This window comes from Oncorhynchus mykiss, chromosome 2 (assembly GCF_013265735.2).
Source record: "Oncorhynchus mykiss isolate Arlee chromosome 2, USDA_OmykA_1.1, whole genome shotgun sequence".
Taxonomy (NCBI): Eukaryota; Metazoa; Chordata; class Actinopteri; order Salmoniformes; family Salmonidae; genus Oncorhynchus; species Oncorhynchus mykiss.
In genome coordinates this window covers 94080295-94086707 of record NC_048566.1, presented here as the reverse complement: position 1 = coordinate 94086707, position 6413 = coordinate 94080295, and the positions used below count along the sequence as shown (strand labels likewise).

The window sequence follows — 6413 nt, the reverse complement described above, 5'->3', positions numbered from 1 at the left end:
AGGACAATGGGAGGCTACAGTAGAGGAGACATCAGGACAATGGGAGGCTACAGTAGAGGAGACATTAGGACAATGGGAGGCACTGGAGACATTAGGGCTTCCTGCCTGACTAGATAGCTTAAAAGGTCCTGCTGATGGCTGAACAGATAGGAAGCAGCTCAGAGTCAGGATTTATCCCAGATGGCAACCTATTCCTTATATAGTGCACTACTTTTGACCAGGGATCATAGGGCTCTGGTCTAAAGTAGTGCACTATGTAGGGAATAGGGTACCATTTGCAACATACTGTAGCTTCACTCCTGCTGGTGATATGATGCATTCTGTTTCAGAACATTTTTCTTAGTAGACTTAATCATTTAATGGCACAAATGTATAGGCCTACTGTTTATGCCTGAAGGGGGAAGGAATTAACCTCATTTTACTTTCTGTTTATGGTGAATGTTGTTTTTGTTCGCGCACTCCCATTATAATACATCGTTATGCATGAATCCAACAAAAGTTTATAAATGGAGAAAGTATAGCAAAGCACTTCCCTCACCCCTCTAATTTCAAGAAGAGGATTAAAACAATAGTAACAGGGAATCATTTATAAAACGCAGCATGTAAAATGACTTTAGCTTACATTATCCTTTACCCCATACAGATGTTCCCCATCTGTGATGTTGACAGTAGCAGCGGGACATATTTTACATTTTGAAACCTATTTTGACAAAATTATTCAGTGTTCAACCACCATCTGTCGGCAGCGGCGCTGCAGTGCGCGCGCTTTAAAGGTGCCGCGGCTCATGCGCTATTGTGAACTGGTGTTATAGAGAGATCGAGTCTCTGAACGGACGGACCAGGCAGCAACGAAAATACACACAGGGGAAATATATCAGTCTACTAGCCTACTGCAAGCACTTGGGAGAGAGAGTGCACCACAGAGACTGCAGGTTAGGTGAGTAAATTATGTTTTTATGCCATAACAACCTAAAGACAGGTTCGGAGTCGGATGTCGCTGTCATTTACTTGAGTAGTTTATGCATGGGAACAAGGGATAGATGTTGTCTGTAGGCAAAAACTCATTTGGCGCATTCAATTGCCGGACGCAAAGAAATTACATGCTGTGTAGAAATTGACAGAGAACAGTATTTAGGCTACTTCTTGTGTGGTAGGCCTACTCATGTGGTATGTTTCTCAAAACAGGTGTACAGCCCTGTACAAATGTGTGTGCATCTGTGTGGCTGGTCCAGTGGACAGCTGGCAAGTGTTCGACTTGCCCTGGCATCATTTGTTAATTTTGTCGGCTATGGCTGGTTATCAAATAATAGAGTCAACCCGACTCACACTTTACCCAAAATGTGACAGGCATGTTATTTACCTTCGCTGAAGGTTTTCACAAATCCTTGTTATCGCATAACCGGAGAGAGAGACGGAGCAGTGCAGTGGCCAATATGTAACGCGTGAAACGTTTATACCCACTTAACTCTGGTGATTGGAGCATAACCTGTCAGTTGTTCGAAATCAAGTCATGTGTTTCACATGAGAAATGTCACACATAATACGATTTCTCAAAATATAATGGTTGGTATAATGGTATAATTGTTCTTTCGTTTAATTGACAACAATACTCTATTTTCTCAAAATGTAACCATAATACAAAAATGTCATTATAATATTCCCCGTGTGTCGTGTAGGCTATTTGAGACGTTCATATTCAAACCAAACAAATTTGTATTTTACCTAGGCAATTCAGTTAAGAACAAATTCTTATTTTCAATGACGGCCTAGGAACAGTGGGTTAACTGCCTGTTCAGGGGCAAAACGACAGATTATTGTCAGCTCGGGGGTTTGAACTTGCAACCTTCCCGTTACTAGTCCAACGCTCTAACCACTAGGCTACCCTGCCGCAATTACATTCCCACCCATGTACCCAACCTCCTCCACTCTGTCCCCTTGTCAGACAAGCTCCATTCATTCATAGTGTATTCAATGACCCCTTTCCCCATTCTCCCCTACACACACAAACAAGCACCGCTTTCACTTTCCAGAAACACACACAAACACTCTAAACAAACACACACCCAAACACGCGCCACTTACACTTTTCTGTCAGTCCAATTAATGCTAATTGCTAATAATGAATGACTAATGCTTTTATTGTCTGTAGCCGGCTCTTCTAACTGTGACACACTTTCTATTAATGTTTATTTCATGTTTATTCAGTGTAAGTAGACTATTGTTCATCTCCCCAAGTAGATAACAACTCCCTGACCCACCATGTGCCGTCATCCATTCACTCTGAGAGAGAGCCAAAAATGGTTAAACAACTGCCTTTTCTTTCTGTTTATTACCTATTCAAACAACGTTTTATTTGTCACGTGCTTCGTAAACAACAGGTGTAGACTAGTGAGTAGTGAAATTCTTACTTACGGGCCTTTCCAACAATGCAGAATGCAATATATATTTTTTTATAATAATAATAATAGAAAAGAATAAGTAAATATTTTTAAAAAAATAGTAACACATGGAATAAATACACAATGGCTATATACATGGGGTACCAGTACCAAGTCAATAATAACTTGGCTATATACATGGGGTACCAGTACCAAGTCAATGATAGCTTGGCTATATACATGGGGTACCAGTACCAAGTCAATAATAACTTGGCTATATACATGGGGTACCAGAACCAAGTCAATGATAGCTTGGCTATATACATGGGGTACCAGTACCAAGTCAATGATAGCTTGGCTATATACATGGGGTACCAGTACCAAGTCAATGATAGCTTGGCTATATACATGGGGTACCAGTACCAAGTCAATGATAGCTTGGCTATATACATGGGGTACCAGTACCAAGTCAATAATAACTTGGCTATATACATGGGGTACCAGAACCAAGTCAATGATAGCTTGGCTATATACATGGGGTACCAGTACCTAGTCAATTATAGCTTGGCTATATACATGGAGTACCAGAACTAAGTAAATGATAGCTTGGCTATATACATGGGGTACCAGTACCTAGTCAATTATAGCTTGGCTATATACATGGAGTACCAAAACTAAGTCAATGATAGCTTGGCTATATACGTGAGGTACCAGAACTAAGTCAATGATAGCTTGGCTATATACATGGGGTACCAGAACTAAGTCAATGATAGCTTGGCTATATACTGTACATGAGGTACCAGTACCAAGTCAATGGTAGCTTGGCTATATACATGGGGTACCAGAACTAAGTCAATGATAGATTGGCTATATACATGAGGTACCAGTACCAAGTCAATGGTAGCTTGGCTATATACGTGGGTACCAGAACTAAGTCAATGATAGCTTGGCTATATACATGGAGTACCAGTACCAAGACAATGATAGCTTGGCTATATACATGGGGTACCAGTACCAAGTCAATGATAGCTTGGCTATATACATGGGGTACCAGTACCAAGTCAATGATAGCTTGGCTATATACATGGGGTACCAGAACCAAGTCAATGATAGCTTGGCTACAACACTTACAGTTGGCCGGAGCTGCTCTAGCAGGGCAGAAATATGACCAACTGGCTTGTTGGAAAGGTGGAAAAGATTTTCGATGGTTTATGAATTGAAACGCAAAACGACACCGAATTCAAAACTTCACATTTGTGTATATATGTGTATATATGTGTATATATATATATATATGGGGAATACAATGTTCTCAGTTCTGTAGATATTGCTGTGAGGAAGCAGTCATTAGATCATTTATTTACTGGCCATATGTAGCTCGTTTTGGTCACAGGTCCAGGAATGGCTGAAGAATTGCAACATTTACCTAGAACTAACGCTGCAGATAGCAATACTGGGTGATTTGAAAAGTCAATCGATCAATAATATAATAATTATTTTACAATCTGTAGAAGCTATGAGAATAGAAAGGTTCAGTACTTTTGTGAAGCATCACAGCACAGTTGAAAAATATATGGCTGCTAGAAATCCAAAATGGATGATGTTGAGAGATAGATGGGAGGGGTTGAATGGAGCTGAAGGGTGGGACAAATAACAAGATAACCAATGTAAAACATACAGGGTCTGTAAAATGTATATAGGTTCAGAAATGTTGTGAAATAGCACAGTTACAAATAGAAATCAAACTGGATGAACATCAGATATAGAGGAAGGAATAAAAACAAACTAAATATAACTATTGTAAAATAGATTGTGTCAGTAAAATGTGTATAAGATGTATAAACAAAAGGTAGAAGCCTAAGTGTTATTGTTTATTAGTTTACTCCAATTGGAGGAGGGGTGGTAAGGTTTGGGGAATAAAAACTGTACATGTATGAATTTTTATATGTATGTATGTATATAGATATATATATTTACCCCCAAAAATATATGGTGGATTGGAAATGTTGCGGACAATTACATTGATGGAAGCAACAGTCTATCCGCAGTATCAAAGCTGATCGTCTCCATGAAAATAAAAAAAGTGGCATCTTACAACGGTGTTACTTAAAAAGTCACTGAGTTCTTCAGTACGGGCCATTCTATTGCCAATGTTTGTCTATGGAGATTGCATTGCCGTGTGCTTGATTTTATGCACCTGTCAGCTTCGGGTGTGGCTGAAAAAGCCAAATCCACTAATTTGAAGGGGCGTCTACATACTGGCTGAGGATATATACAGTACATTATTTAGTAACACACTACAGTATGTCCTCACAAGTCAGTCAGTCAGGTAGTGAAAGTGCACTCAATGATCTGAATGTAGCCTGTCTGCCTCTCAATGATCTGAATGTAGCCTGTGTGCCTCTCAATGATCTGAATGTAGCCTGTCTGCCTCTCAATTATCTGAATGTAGCCTGTCTGCCTCTCAATGATCTGAATGCATCCTGTCTGCCTCTCAATGATCTGAATGCATCCTGTCTGCCTCTCAATGATCTGAATGTCTACTGTTCTGATGTTAGTAACCACAGGGGAGTAAGAGAGGCCCATGTACATCCATTAGTGTCACCACGGTCTGGGTCTCTTTGTTTTTCTGTGTGTGTGTGTGTGTGTGTGTGTGTGCATGTGCGTGTGCGTGTGAGCGCTTGCTTGTGTTCTCCCACAGAGCCAGGCAGGCATCACAGTGACAGTGCTTTAGTCCAGGGTCTCTGTCACACCCCTGTCCTCGGCGCTGTTGGACCAGATGGATGTCTCATTAGGAGGACCACCATAGAGACACATAGGGTGTGTCCCAAATACTCCCTATCCCCATTACACCCACCCTATTCCCAGGGCTCTGGTCTAAACTTGTGCACTATGTTGAGAGTAGTGTACCATTCGGGACACAGACCCTATATTACTGTTCTGTTTAATTCTGTGGGGACCACTGTGTGAGTGTTAAGAATGTCTCTCTGCTGCTTGGCTGTCTTTATCAGTCTGTCAGTCTGTCTGTCTGTCTGTCTGTCTGTCTGTCTGTCTGTCTGTCTGTCTGTCTGTCTATCAGTCTGTCTGTCTGTTACTTGGAGCTGAAAAAGCCACATATTTTAATAAATGTATACATGGGTACAGCCAGTGGTGTAAAGTACTTTAAGTACAACTTAAGTCATTGTTTTGGGTATCTGTACTCTACTATTTATATTTTTGACTATTTTTACTTTACTGCATTCGTAATGGAAATAATGTATCTTTTACTCTATACATTTTCCCTGACACGCAAAAGTACTCGTTACATTTTGAATGCTTAGCAGGACAAGAAAGGTTCCAATTCACGTACTTCTTAAGGGAACATCGTTGGTCATCCCTTCTGCCTCTAAACTGGCGGACTCACTAAACACATGCTTTGTTTGTTAATGATGTATAAGTGTTGGAGTGTGCCATGGTTTTCCGTAAATAAAATCAAAACTAGAAAATGGCGCTGTCTCGTTTGCTTAATACTGTACCGGGAAGTTAAAAGATTTATCCTTTTACTTTTGATACTTAAGTACACTGTATTTTAGAAATTACAGAGCCTTCAGAGAGTATTCAGATGCCTTGACTTTTCCAACATTTTGTTACTTTACAGCCTTTCTTCTAAAATGGATTAAATATTTTTGTTTTATTTGCAATCTGCACACAATACCCCATAATGACAAAGCAAAAACAGGTTAGGTAGAAATTCCTTATTTACATAAGTATTCAGACCCTTTGCTATGAGACTCGAAATTGAGCTCAGGTGCATCCTGTTTCTATTGATCGTCCTTGAGATGTTTCTACAACTTAATTGGAGTCCACCTGTGGTAAATTCAATTGATTGGACATGATTTGGAAAGGCACACACCTGTCTATATAAGGTCCCACAGTTTGAAAGTGCATTTCAGAGCAAAAACCAAGCCATGAGGTCCAAGGAATTGTCCGTAGTGCTCCGAGACAGGATTGTGTTGAGGCACAGATCTGAGGAAGGGTACCAAAAAATGTCTGCAG

The 6413-nt window shown here is 40.2% G+C and overlaps 1 protein-coding gene across 15 annotated transcripts in view; it reads left to right on the top strand.

Moving 5' to 3' along the window:
* Nucleotides 1–794: 794 nt before the first annotated feature.
* The window catches only part of LOC110499999 (neuronal cell adhesion molecule), a 151499-nt gene continuing 145880 nt past the window's right edge, over nucleotides 795–6413 (top strand). For 14 of the 15 annotated variants that reach the window (XM_036959360.1, XM_036959355.1, XM_036959392.1 and 11 more), the window contains exon 1: nucleotides 795–937. The gene's annotated coding sequence lies outside the window, so the exon portion shown is untranslated. The remainder of the gene's footprint in view (nucleotides 938–6413) is intronic. The other variant, XM_036959326.1, reaches the window with a different exon arrangement.